This window comes from Siniperca chuatsi, linkage group LG16, assembly GCF_020085105.1.
Source record: "Siniperca chuatsi isolate FFG_IHB_CAS linkage group LG16, ASM2008510v1, whole genome shotgun sequence".
Taxonomy (NCBI): Eukaryota; Metazoa; Chordata; class Actinopteri; order Centrarchiformes; family Sinipercidae; genus Siniperca; species Siniperca chuatsi.
In genome coordinates, this window is record NC_058057.1 from 15989878 (window position 1) to 16004525 (window position 14648).

Sequence of the window (14648 nt, forward strand, 5' to 3'; positions counted from 1 at the left end):
TTGGCTTAGCTAACAAGATCATGTTTGGGTTTGTTCGATGCTCTGGGCAAATTTGGTGAACAATCTGTAATGGGCACTATGGTGACATCAGGTCTGTTTAGGAAAATAACCTTGTGTTGGAATTCACTCCCATGTTTCCATGCCTCTTTTTCTTTCTCTCTCTGCTCAAAGCTCCGCCCTCCAGTTTAGCTTTGTGACTGCAGGCTCAACACAATGGGCTTCGTAGTTCAGACACTTTTACAATCTCACTGTTGATTTCAACAAAAGTGGTTTTGTGTGTGATTTGTGTGATTTGCCCTAAAACTGGAGGTTGTGATCTTTGATAATTGAGATTGTGTATAGGTCAACTCCTCTCATGTTTTCATTTTTGTAACAAGCCAGTGACAGGCCAGATAGTATACATGCATTTAAGCACACACAAATACACACAAACGCATCCATACTGTACAATTTAAATTTACTTAAATTTAGTGCACTTTATCAGAATGACAATGGAGAAAAAATGCTGCCAAAACATCATATATACATAGGCATGTGAACTTTTCAGCCTTCAAATTAATGCACGTGCACACACACACACACACTTTTACACACACACGCTTATGTGCACTTAAATGTACACACAGGTGTCTGCACTACTTGTACAAATGCATTTAGATCTGTAACCATGCACACACTTGCATACTCACATATATTATCTACTAATGCATTTTCTATGACAGGACTGTCTTTTCTTCTTCAATGCACAAACACACACTTGTGCACTCACATATGCATTCAAACTCATACATATGCACTGTTTATGGACATGCACATACACTCACAGCTCTCTGCTAATACATTATTTATGACAGCACCATGTGTGTCATTTCCTCCTCCAGTGATTCTGATCCTGGACCTGCCAACACAGAGAATCAGCTGCCCCTTTAATGGCTGCAGAGCTGGATCTATGAAACACTATTCTGTTTGGCATTCAGCCTTTAATTGATTTGTGGCATATCAAAACATCTGAATCCTTGCCGTGGCTCAACTCTTCTCCTCCTCTTTCTCCATTATCTCCTTCTCTCTTCCACTGTCTATCTCTCGCTCCCTCTCTCTTCAGTGTATCAGTTTAAAATAATTGCAACGTGATGCATGATCTACAAAATACAAACCCTGCAGGACAAATAGGCTGATGGATGTGCACATGTGGGTTTCAGTCTATAGTTATTGTTGATTTTCCTGATTTGCCTGTTGCATGTATCTCTTACCTTGGCTATGAAGACTGATTAGTAAAAGGATAAAGAGATACATGAAGTGATCAATTTTAAGAAAATATAGTGGCTAGTGGATAGTGAGGATGAGGGGAAATTTAAAAAGTAATTTGCACTGGCTGTACTAATCTCCTCATTACTTGAAAAAACTGGCCTTTTCATCTCAGGGCCTGCATTACACAACAAGCATTGTTAGTAATGGCTATATACACATAAAACAGTTAGAAAATCTGGATTTTTCAGCATTTTCAACCAGTTTACATAACAAGGTTGATTCTCCAAAAATAAACATAGACTGACCTCTCTAGTGTTTTTGGAGTACTAGCAAGATAGGCTGCAAGTTAGCATTTCCGCTTTTATACACTATAAGAAATCATTTTGTATCATTTTATTTTGCCTATTCTAAAATCAAAAATGCAGAAACTAACAATGCAATTCTTGTCTTGAAAAAGAGAACTACATTTGTCCATAGTATCTTGTGGTTTTTAATGTGATTAACAAAATCGGTTATAAGGCAATGTTATAACTGTCCAATGCATTTTTACGAAAATATCCATAATTTGAATGTGCAGCACAGGCTGTAGGAGATCAAGGTCTGTAGGTTTGTAAATTATGAGATAAGATCAATGGTTAGCCTCCCATTATTAAAACACAGCAAAGTACTTAAAAATAATAATTCAACAGTTATGACAGTGATGCTGGTATTTAACCCCTGGAAAAAACACAGACTGATATATCTCAGGTGTCTTGAACACAGACCATTTATTTGGCAAATTCATATATTTACCTTTAGACAAAACACTACAACTTACATAGCCACACAGCAGAGAGCTCAATCATATATATATATTTAAGTTTATGTCATCATCAATAATGTGCTACAGGACTATACAGATTCTGTACTTATTTTATAACAAAAAGAGCAATTACTGGATCAATATTAAGTGTGATGTCTTTCTTCTGATTTTTACCTCTGGCTAAGCTTCCACAAGGAGACTTTGTTGTTCAATTTCTCCGTAAAATTTTAATTCAGATCTCACAGCAGAAAACTCTCTTGCAAAGGCCAGAGAGAACAGAAATACCAAATATAAAAATCAACGTTGCTCCAAAAATGCAGTAAAGGAAAGTTTTACAGAGACAGATAGACTTAATGTCGGTGTGGGAGTCTGTTACTTACACATAGACAAATAACATCTACCTTTCTGCATCCCGGGGACTCTGAAAGCTCCTAGAGCTCTCTGTCTCCGAGCTGCCCTTTTCATCTCCTTCACGAGTCTTCCCAAAAGCTCAGCTATCAGGCCCCATACATCAGCCTGGTACAGGTTGGGACAGGACTACTGATCAGAGGGCTGATATCTGGGACAATGGACTCACTGGGAGGAAGCAGTGTGGGGTTGAATAAGGAACAGGTAGGGAAAAATTGGAGAAGGATAGGGCAGAGGGAGCGGCGAATGCACAGACAAACACGCACAAACACACACATCCTCCCTGAACTTTACGGCAGAGAAGAAATATTGGCAGATTTTGCCAAGAGAGGAGGTGTGTATTCAAGGTTTTTAATTTTAAAGACTTTACTGGAAAGCAGCATTGCCCCAGAGTTGACAGACTTGTACAACTCAGGTTTTCAATCAAGTCTCTTTACCTCGTGAGCTGCAATTATTTTTCTCTTCTTGTGAAGTTATTTGGTGAAAAATAAATCCAGCCTTTATCTAACAACACATTTTTTTCACTGCGCTAAAACTGAGATTCAAAATAGAGATTTTGTGTGTTTGTCTATGCACGTATTATAGTATACATGCCTATGAGCTCTTACTAACTGCTGAATCATCACTGAGCGGTGATGAGATTAGCGTTAAGCCCCGTGTTCACTCAAGCAACAACAAGTCATCAGCACCTCAGGGACAGAAGAGGTAAGCAGTGATAATAACAAACACACAGAACATCACTCAGAACTGTTGAGCCTCAGCTGTTTAGACCTTAATCCCATGACATTAGATATAACTACATCCTCAGCATGAGCATATCAGGTATAGTTGCCTTGACATGAATGGAAGGATGGACAATGGAAATTACTGATTAAGTTGGTATGATGACATTGTGAACTAGAAAAGGCTAAATATTCTGAAAAAAATGTATGTGTGCTTGCTGGTTTGTACTTGAAACATTTGAAATAGTTCAATATGAATACTAAAAGCGTTGGAAAAATGGAAACACTGAAAGAAGTTGAAGTTTAAATTAAGTGTGAGCACTGAGTGAAGCTGAAGTCAGTTGAAATTACAGTCCTGAAAAGAGTTGAAGACTCAGTTCAGCCTTAAGCAGTGAGGCAAAATGTAGAAAATGTATGTGAGTTTGCTGCTGTAAATGAATACTTCTTTCACTGAAAGTTTCAGTTTAAGTGTGCATGAAGTTGAAGAATCAGTTTTACCTTCAAGCACTGAAAGGAGTTGAAATGTTGAGAGTAATGTGACTTAATGTGAGTAAGTGATGAATTGAGCTTGAGCTTGAAGGATCAATTGAAGTGGAGGTCCTGAAAGAAATTTTTATTTTTTGGAGATAGATAGAGAGAGAGGATGACATGCAGCAAAGGGCCATTGGCTGGATTCGAAACCAACCCACTGAAGTAAGGACTCAGCCTTGGTACATGGGGCACATGCTCTACCAGGTGACCAAGAAATGGCTAAATTTACTGAAAGGAATTGTTGACACGTCACTTTAAGTGTAAGTGATGAATTGAGCTTGAAGGATCAGTTGAAGTGAAAGTCCTGAAAGGAGTTGAAGATTCAGTGGCCGCTGAAATACAATTACTGAAAGACGTTAATTGGCACTTAAAATGGAAGTACTGAAAGAAGTTGAAGTTTAAGTGTAAGCACTGACTGAAGTTGAAGTGACAATTTAAGTGTGAGGTCTGAGTGAAATTGAAGTATTAGTTAAAGTGAAAGTGCTGAAAAGAGTTAACGATTCAGCTGAACAAGCACTGACAGGAATTGGAATAGTTGAAGTATAGGTTATAAATTGAGCAGGAATGGTCAACTAAAATTAGTGTCAGTTCAACTGTATAGTTTGAAATTTGTTGGTATGCTGACATTGTAAACTAGAAAAGGCTACATTTTCAAAATTGTGTCAAAATGTATGTGTGCTTGCTGCTGAAAATTTGCAATTGAAACATTGAAATAGTTGAATTACTGAAAGAAGTTCAAGTTTCAGTGTTTAAGTGTAAGCACTGAATGAAGTAAAAGTGTGAGCACTGAGTGAAGTTGAAGTATCAGTTGAAGTGAAAGTGCTGAAAGGGTCCATTAAAGTGGCGGCCCTGAAAGAAAATTGTGTCAGTTGAGTATGAACTGAAACCTCATGTCAGTTCAAGTGTTGGCTGAAGTGTAAGCACTGAAAGCAGTTGGAGTTAATTGTGTATGAACAGTGACAGTTGTGGTAGTTTTTGGTTCACAGGTGACAATCTGAGACGTGAAAGGATTTGAAGTGTCATTTGAAGTGTGATCACTGAAAGCAGACGAATTCTCGGGTTAAAGAAAAAGAGATGATTCTGGAGACAAAGTTAATAGAACACATTTTACCTCAGGGGTAAAAATTTAGAAATATATTCTATAAATATTTTATCTTGATACAGTCTTGCCTTTACTTCTCGTGTTATTTTTTTGAGACATAAAAAGGATGTTTTTTTTAAACATCTATGCTCCTTTTTTGATCGCTCTGTTATGGGGCTTTTTTGCATGGCTTACATGTCTTGATGGAGCTGGGTGTGTTAGTAGATCTGTGCCTCTCAGCCTGGAGTGAGAGAGGTGTGAACAGCCAGACCAAGCGTGAATAATCCCTCGTGAAGAAGAGGATGGATGGGTGAACAAGAGATGACTGGATAAAACAAGAGAGGACTGTCTGCCAGAACAATGAAGGTGGGTGAGAAAAAGGGAAAGGTGGGAGGAAGAGGGGGAGATGGACGTGAAAACGGAGAAACACACAGACGGAGGAGGAAATGTACCTCACTGTGAAGGAAGAAGAGTTCTATACCTGTATATGGATTTACACCAAGAATAAACAAAGTCAATACATAACGATCGATGACAGTGTGGTCAGAGCATCTGAGAGTACACAGCACAATCAGTGCTCGAGTAAACAAATTGTCACTGGTGTATCAAATGTCACGGAGGAGCCAGCCACAGGTGAGCTGTGTCTGCCCATTTGAAAGCCACAAGGCGACAGAAGGAGTGCTGCCAAGTCAGCCCCGTCTGTTGGTAAAGCGCCAAGTTGGCTGGGTGTCAGACCTGCTGCTCATTTTTTGTGATTGCTCTCACTGGAGTTTAGATGCTTCAAAAAAACACCACCAAGCTATGCAGACAAGAGGTCAAAGCTTTCAGTTCAACAGTGTGTGGAATATTTTTCTAACACTATGAAGTGTCTTGAAGTTAGGAAATGTTCTTTGACAGGCTATATTTTCCTGACAGCTTGGGTAAAGTCTCAACAGTACCTCTGTGCCAAGTGAAGGTCAAGACATGCGATGAACAAGTGGGCAGACAGAGAAGTTGTGGTTTAATGAAACAGCTGGTGGCTGATTCACATTAGCCTCCCTCTGATTTCTAGTAGCTGGGGAACCAAGGTGAGAGACCATATCAGAGACTTGTTCTCCAGGGGCCTGTGCTAATTCAGGAAAAAAAAATGAAGAAAGATGCTTTGTTTTTCTGTGATGCTCACTACTTTGTTGAAATGTAACATTTATCACAAGAGCTCTATTGCTTTTAAAACAAAACACTATCATGTAGTGTTCATCGTGTATCATTATAATGACATGATAATGGATGGTGAATGTTGTAACTTATTGGATCTGAGGCTGAGATAACACACATAACACTACTGTTATTATTTTGAAATCATTATCATGCTTTCATTTCTCTTTACTTCCCTCTGTTATCTATTATTATCATTTGAGAGGTCTATTAGGTTCTAAATATGCTGATCATTTGATTAGCGTTGCCGTGGTAGCCAGTCACAGCTTTGGCAAGTAGTGGTGATGTTTAGTGTGAGTTACTCAAGTGAGAAATGACGACAACAAAAGATAGAAGATTAGGTTTTGGTGTAAATGGACACTAATTGTTGTCGACTGACAGGCTTTTAACAGTAAAAGGTTACTGTGAAGTTTAATGAGTTTATGCGTGAGATAATGAGATGTGGAGTAAAACAAGGATGTGTATTTACAGGTAAAATTATTTTTAGTTGTTTACATTTGAACTTGTGCAGGTTATGTCCTTTCCTTTGTCGTGAAGACTATCATGCTTACTACATGTACTCATATTGTGTTTGTTAAACAACCAGCTGTTGCTGCCAATGGAAATGTAAACTGTATCACTTCCTGTGCATCGGAGGACATACTTTCCAACTTCCCCACTCTGTCTGTGGCAGTCAGCTGCAAGGCCATTCGTTCCTACTGAAGATGTAAATCCAAAAACAAAGGATCACAAATATATATTTTAATTTCTTAAAAAGGCTCAGTAATCTCCTAAAACAGGTGAGTACTGTAGTTTTTAGCAAACATTAGTCAAACAGGATAAATAGTGAATTTGTTTGGGACTATTTTCAGCTGCCAATTGAAACACATTTGGTGCACTAGTGAGTATTGACGGCAGCAGAATGGTTTTGTCTCACAATAAACTACAATGCCCATGTTCATCATAATGAAGGAACATGTTACCCAGTGCAACCGTGTGGCTAACTGATGTGTTTTTAATAGTTTTAACAATGGAGCTCTATGGAATACACTATATCAGACTTTGGCAACACAAACAATACTTGTTAGTAGGATCAATTTATTGTTGGTTGTAGTCTTTTCATGGGATAAGAAAAATATAGAATATCATCATGCTTATCCTTTAACAATGCTTTATACAAAGCTTGCACAGCAAACGAGTATCAGACAGGTTTGATTTAATGGTCAGATCAGACCATAATTATATTCCTGTTGCATTCTGGGTATTTAGAATATCAAATGTAAAAGCTATCATAGATGTATGCTGATTGCATATTGTGTTGTATCAGTTGATCAAACATTGCCAAACATTGAGAATTATTATATAAAGAGCATAATAAAAAGTGTATATTTAAAGTACTGATGCTTACAACATGACTGTATGATACATACAGGATAATCACAAAAGAATCAGCCTTACTAAGCTCTATCGTTCTGACTAATCTGGGAGATGGGGAGACTGGCAGTCGGATCAGACCCAGCTGTCTCCACTTCCTACAGTGTCATCTCTATTCCTCTGGCAGGCTTGGCTCACCGGTCAATCCCAGCTCACTGCCAGAGTACAGTGAGAGACAGAGAGGGTATAACAGAATTAAAGCGGAGGATTATGCTGATCTTTTTTAATAAAGGCAGTAATCTCAGAAGAGTTTAGCCTCAGTCTCAAAGGCAGAGTGATGCTCTGAAAGAAGCTTGTGGAAGAGTGGAGAGATATATGAGCAGGGGGTTGGAAGTAAAGTGTTTGTGTGTGTGTGAGGAAGAGAAAGAGAGAGAAATTAGAGGCTGAGGCACAGATGGTGTAGATGGAGGATGAAGAGATTGTTCTCCTCTCTACCGTTTTCCTTCATAGGAGAAATCTAACAAACCCACATCTGGTATACATTTACTGTAAGAGAGAGACTGTGTGTGTGTGTGTGTGTGAGAGAGAGAGAGAGAGAGAGAGAGAGAGAGAGAGAGAAAGTTGGAAAACGACAGCGACAATTATTGTACAGTGGTGGAGTTGAATTAACCTCTGAATATTATTTGACATTGAGGCTTTGCATTCATGCTCCACACACTGTGTTACATTACAGCACACACATGCTCTCATTCTTCATTTTGCAGACTACTTGGCAGTAGCGCTATCTGCCCAAGTGGCGCAAATCAAAGCTGATCGAAGACCATTCTCGTTCAGCAATTTGTGCCATCGCCTACATGGCAGCCTCATTTTGTGTCCATCCAGCTTGAATCAAAGCTGATCTGTGCAGTGCTTAACCATCTTGCAAGTGCAAAGCATTTTCCTGTTTTTTTCCCCCAGGTGCATCGCTACAAACATCCTCAACATACTGTGCTGGACCCAGAGAAAATGTTTTTGCTGCCTTCAGTTTCATAAGGAGTAGCATGACAGGGGACTAAATGACAGATATGAGGACACTATGAGTTGATTGAAACATAAATTCAGATGATGGTAGCATAAAAGTTTTCTTTAAGTGGCAATGACAAACCTCTTAGAAAACTGACATACAAATTAAAAAAATGAATGCAAAGCAATCAGTGCTGCTCCATTCAGTGGCACAAATGAAACATCTTTCAGCTCTCATGCTGTTGCGATTGCTGCCCTTTTCCAGCACTGTCTTTACATTGAATGGTAAAGACAGCCATTCGTGCACACCACAGCAAGAGTGTGTGATGGAAAGACTTTCAATAGTAAGGCTGTGCACATAGCAGTTATCATTTTAAACAAGGTATTACAAGTACATGGTATTCATGTAGCTTCCAGAACCACAATAACATACACAGCTGTGTAGCTTTACTGTAAATGTGATCTAATACAAACCACAGTGGGAAATTACATTTGTTAATGGCCTTATAAAATATACCAAACACTGCTCGCTGGAGTGAGTGGTTTTAGAAGGAAAGGCAGCTGCGTGTGGCTTAGTTTGATAGATTTGCATCAGTTATGTGTGGTTTCCACTTAACTCTCTGCACAACTGACAGCTGCTCTTATTAGAATAAAAAAAACCTTTTCCCTCTTTCACATACACACATACATGTATGCACTCACACGTACATATACAAACACGCATACATATTAAAGCCAGTGTGTTCTCTGGAGTCCTTTAACTTGTCATGGCACATACCATCATCTTAAATCTCTGTGGAAGTGGCTGTTGCCTTGGAAACAAAGTCCCCTTCCATTCATGTCATGGTAACTTCACCCATACATGCATTCAGACATGTACAGATGCTCCAGTTCATCACAACATTTTGAAATGGTTGTGTAGGAGATGAAACTTGCAAAAAGGTGATTGACACCGCTGAAGATACATCATTGTCTGATTTGATCACATCACGTTTGAATCGGGCCCTCTTGGTCAGCATCTCAAGAGACAGATGGGGTCTTATTGTTAGCAGGCTTGCAGTTAAAACCTGTATATGTGTGTCTGAGGGTGTGAGTCTATCTTTGCAAGTGTGCGCCTGTCTTCCTGGACTATATCCCAGATATGAGATCTGTGTTTGATGTCTAGTTGGGATGAGCAGAGGGAGCACGCTGAGCACCATATTCCTGAGATGGAGATGGAAAAACAGAGAGGGTGACAGCAAGATAGACAAAGATAGGCGGTAATTTTCTCTCTCAGCTCATCATTTAACTTTTTTTTTTTACCAATTTGTCTGTTTGTTTTTAACACATAAATGATTATTGAAGATAAAAATGGAAAGAAATTGAAAGAGATGGCAAGGAAGATGTATATTTCTAGCCACATCATAGCATAATTGACAATGTTCATGGTTGTTTTGTGAGATTACAGTCCTGCCAACATTATTACTGAGCAGTGGTATCTTTGGGTTTCTAATTTAATCTCCCTACTCTGTGCCTTGCTCTCCATATGTTTCCCATTGCCATTGTCACTCTGTATCAGTAATCAAATAAATACTGCAGAAATAGAGTGAGAGACAGAGAGGCAGAAATATTCTTTACCAACAGGGATGAAGAGGCAAAGTGTTTTAAACAGGGCTTACAGCAACAACAAGCTCTTTAAATGATTGTTCTTGAGGTTCACTGATGGTATGGATAAGTGGCATCTGTTGTTTTTGTAATCAGACATAGGTAGTTATGGTGCCCATGAAATGCTACCGAAATGGGTTTCTGCTACACAAACAAACCTTAAGCTTTTTAGTGACACACAAAGTGCCATTTGCTAGAAGCAGGTATTCATGGTCTGCGTGAGTGTATGTGTACATGGATGGGGCAGTGTAGGTGAGTGGCAAAGATGGGAGCGAGGGCGTCCCATTTCAGAGGTCAATGCACTCATTCATATCAGCTGGGAGGGAGGCTGAGAACTTTCTGGAATGTTCCAGACAAGGCGTCCATGTCTGAGGGGAGTATTGTGCGATCGAGACTCTGGACTTGACAGTTTGACACTGACTTTTCCCCCTCCAGTGGGACTCTTTGTCTGATACAAGTTAGTGCACACAACAGACCCACTGTTTATTCGGTTAATAACATAAAGTGCTTTGAGTGGCTTCTGGTTTTCCATCTGCAACATATGGTTTTGATCATCTTGTTTGAGGCAGGGTTTGTATGGATCTACATTTAAAAGTCGGGATCACAAGCTTTTAGGTTTCACAGCCAAAGTTTTGAAAAACAGTTTGATTTCCATAATGTTCCTACTTATGACACAATAAAAGTAGTAATATCTTCTCAGCTCCAGATACACTCTCAGCTGTTTCTCTTGTTTAAAAAGTGTGTAAACCCTTGCTCATGATAATTAAATAGTCATATTTCTGTAGACTTTGCAGAGAGGGGGTGATTGATTATCTGAAAGGTCTCTTTGTGCTTCTTCCCCCCATAACTTGGCAAAGATTCCGGGCCTGTTTTCTTTGGTTGGACTTGGATACTAAGTGAGCAAGCAAAGCTGTGTGCCTGTGTAAAGCTGTTTACTTCTCCAGGATGGTTGACGTGTGCATAAGGAGTGATGCGATGTCACTGTGGTAATATGATCCAAAATTGTAGGAAATCAAAGAGCTTGTATGTCTAAACATATTTATTTTCCTGCTCTGATTTCATCAGCCTGGAGTTATTATACCTTGCTATGTACATGTAAGCTGCTTTCAAGGTGCCTGTGATACTAAAATATGAGCTGATTATTTTTTGCTCTTGTTGTTGCCTACAAGATAACACTAAAAAGATGTTTAGCAAGTTTTGCACTTTATGTGGCAATTGTAGACAACCTTAAAGCAATAGTTCTACATTTGGACAATTAGCTTATTCATTCTCTTGCTGAGAATCAGATGAGAAGATCAATACCATTGTCATATCTGTCTGTTAAATATGAAGCTGGAGCCATTAGACCTTTAGTTTATCTAAGCATAAAGTCTGTAAGCAGGGGGAAACAGCTAGCCTGGCTCTGTCCAGGGGCCAGGCTAGCTATAATCCACATTCCAGCACCTCTAAAGTAATACGTTGTATCTTGTTTGTATGTGTTGTTGCCATGAGGTTGACAGGCAGCCAGAGGAGACTCCAGGACATCACTGCTCTTGGCCAAAAAATTGTTCGGCACATAACCCCCAAAAAACATAAAACCGTGATGTGTCGTTTCTACACTTTGGTTTGTGCTAACTGTCTCCTGGCTGTAGCTTCATATTTAATTAACAGATTCCATATTTAACAAACAGATATGAGAGTGGAATCTCTTCTTCTCATCTAACTCTTTGCAAGAACGCGAATAAGCCTATTTCCCAAAATGTTGAACTATTCCTTTAAGCTTTGAAGGAATCATTTGTTCCATGGCAGGTTTACATGTTGGTTTACAAAACTAGCTGATGCACCCTTTTTGTCTATATTTACATTTCAGTTTTACCTCTGGCACTCTAGCTTTATATTTGCATTTTAGGCAATTCAGTGAATCAAGACAAGCTTCACTGACAACATAAGCACTGCTGTCTATATGGTGAATAAACACATACGGTTTTGCTTAAACAAATGTCACTTTAAAAAGCCATGCATTTTCTTGGTCTTGGAGACTGCTTTTGTATATCAATATAAGTGTATAAATAACCCAAGTTGGGAGGGCAACAGCACTTGGCACTGTTTGTGATGGATGAAATTTTTAGCTCAAGAACAGAGAGTTGAGTGTGACTCAGGTGACATGTCAGGTTCCCAGTTGTTGATTTCTTGTGACTTCCTGGTTCCCCAGATGCCCCAGCTGGAGGTTAAAGATGCCTGAGAACTGGCTCCAGTCACACCTTTGGGATTACAGAAGTCAACCCCTCTCATTCTTTTGTAACAACCTCTCCCTCTCTCCCTCTCCCTCTATTGAGCCATGGTCTTTCAGCTTTCCAAGACATGACCAAGGTCACTGGGTTTCTGCATCAGAAATTCCACTGGGGACCCAAAAGTGGCTGGCAGTGGCTGACACAGACAACACAAAGTGACCTTTTTTGTTCTCGCTTTATCCCGACACTGAACTAATCAACGTTCAGGAGCAAGGTATTAATTCGGAATTATACTGATGCTTATTTGAACAAAAGTAATTAATACTTGCCTTGCGGATAAATGCACTTGTGTTCCACCTAATTAAAATAAATCATTTGAATTAAAATGCATGCGGCTCTGATTTATTGGTGGTTTTTGGTGAAATCAATTAGCATAATCAAAAGTATTCTGTTTTATCCAAACAGAGTGAATTAGAGTCAACTCAGAAGGCCATTACAGTGTTTATTTAATGCCCGTCTGCTGGATTCCTTTACTTTGTCTGTCATTGTTGCTATCTCCTCCTGTATGGCTGTGTAAAACCAGAGAAAAAGATCAGTTATTGCATGGGGTTGCACAGATTACCCTTTGTCATCGTCACATCACTGGATGATCATTTCAGCGGGCTGTCTTAGTGTTTCATGTTATAAAATTTCCAAAACTGGGAGGCCTGTCTGAAAGGATGCATGGTTCCATGCTTCTCTGTTATGATCTATGTGCTGCCTGCTTCTGGGCATTGAGGTTGAGTGTTTGTGACATTTGAGTGGCAACTGGCCTATCTGGAAATAATGTGTGAGCAGGCAGGGAGAATTGATATGATGGATATGTAGTGAAAGAGCTTTACTATATATGTCGCGGTTTAGCGTTAATAACTAATCTCTACATTAAAGGTACTATTGATAACATTGATAACATCCAGCCACTAGATGACCCACTCTCCTCCCCCCTTCCATTCCATTCCAGTGGTTGCCAGTTCGTTGCACAACCTGCATATTTCATGGTCGAGTGGAGTGAGGCTCGGACATATCAAGTGATGAATCTTTAGGTAAATATTTACATTTTAATCCAGTCAAAGAGGACAGTACAGAACATTGTAGGGATGCTATTAAAACCCACAGCGCTTGACATTAGACAGCTACATCTAAAGTTGGCGTTAGCTAGCGTTAGTGTTAGCGTAGTGTCCTAACATTAGTCGAAGTGTTTTCTTGCTGAAAACAAATCTCATAGCACGTTATGAAAAACAGCTGAGCGCCACACTGCAACAATGGCTACAGGGAGAAAGGAAAACTGTATGATCATGTCATGCAGTATTAATAACATGTTATCAATATAACCTTTAATTTGATTGAAATTAGTTTGTGTTTGGCTTCTTTCAATAATAGGTGATGGGAGGCGTGACTTAAGAGAAGACTTAAGAATAGATAACTTCCAAGCTGCTAACTGAACACAATGTCTTCAGAAAAGTAAGAGAAAAGAAATACTTGCAGAGTGGCACCAGAGAGTAGAAACAGCAGTGAATATCAATGTTCTCTTTTTTGACAGGAAGCAGCTGGACTTATGGGAACATGCTGTCTTAAATTTAAGAAAAGCCCTTCTCAATTGTTGCTCTAAGCACTCATTTCCTCTTCCAGGACTGTTGCGGACTTTGAAGTTGTTTGACTATATGAGGAGTAATGAAACACTTGTTGCAGTTCACTGCTTGGCCAAAATGGTTCCTGTTGTTGCTATATTTACCTACTCTTTAAACGGCTGAGTGCAATTCATATTTTGCTGATGGAACTTTACCATGTTATAACAATGTTTTAGCCTTGCTTAGATTGGATACTTTCTAAATTGAAGGGTTAAGTTACTCAATGTCACCTTATTATAACAGCTACACATCTCAGCTATTTGAATGCTCTGAGATGGAAAGCAGGAAGTTGCATAACAAAAAAACACAAGGATTTGGGGCTAATGGTCCTCGGTCAAGTGACATTTATTTATATAGCCAAAAATCATCAGTCAGGTTTGTCTCAGAGGACATTACAATCTCTACAACAAATGACACCCAGAACCTTTGGTATGAAAAGATAATTGGGAGAAACCTCAGAAAGAGCAATACAAGAGGCAAACCTCCTCCAAGGCAGGCATGCAATACTTGTATGTACAGAGTAGATAGTAGTGAAGTGTTGTCCAATGTGGACTTATAGTATTGTAAATAGAGTGGCAATGCTGATGAGCTGTAAAATGCAGATAGAACTCAGACACTTCAGTGCTTCACAGGAATATTAGGACCACGACACCATAAGTATACAGAGTGGCACAGGGCAGAACACTAGCTCTAGAAAAAACACTAGCGACAGACAGCCTGCCTACAGTAGCATCTTGACCATGGTCTTATTTTTAGCTACACTAGCATCATGGCTCTATGGATGGC

The 14648-nt window shown here is 39.3% G+C and overlaps 1 protein-coding gene across 1 annotated transcript in view; it reads right to left on the bottom strand.

Annotated features, from left to right (window-relative positions):
* mettl24 (methyltransferase like 24) overlaps positions 1–14648 on the bottom strand; it is a 38856-nt gene that overhangs the window by 18745 nt on the left and 5463 nt on the right. The gene's annotated exons all lie outside the window — the stretch shown is intronic.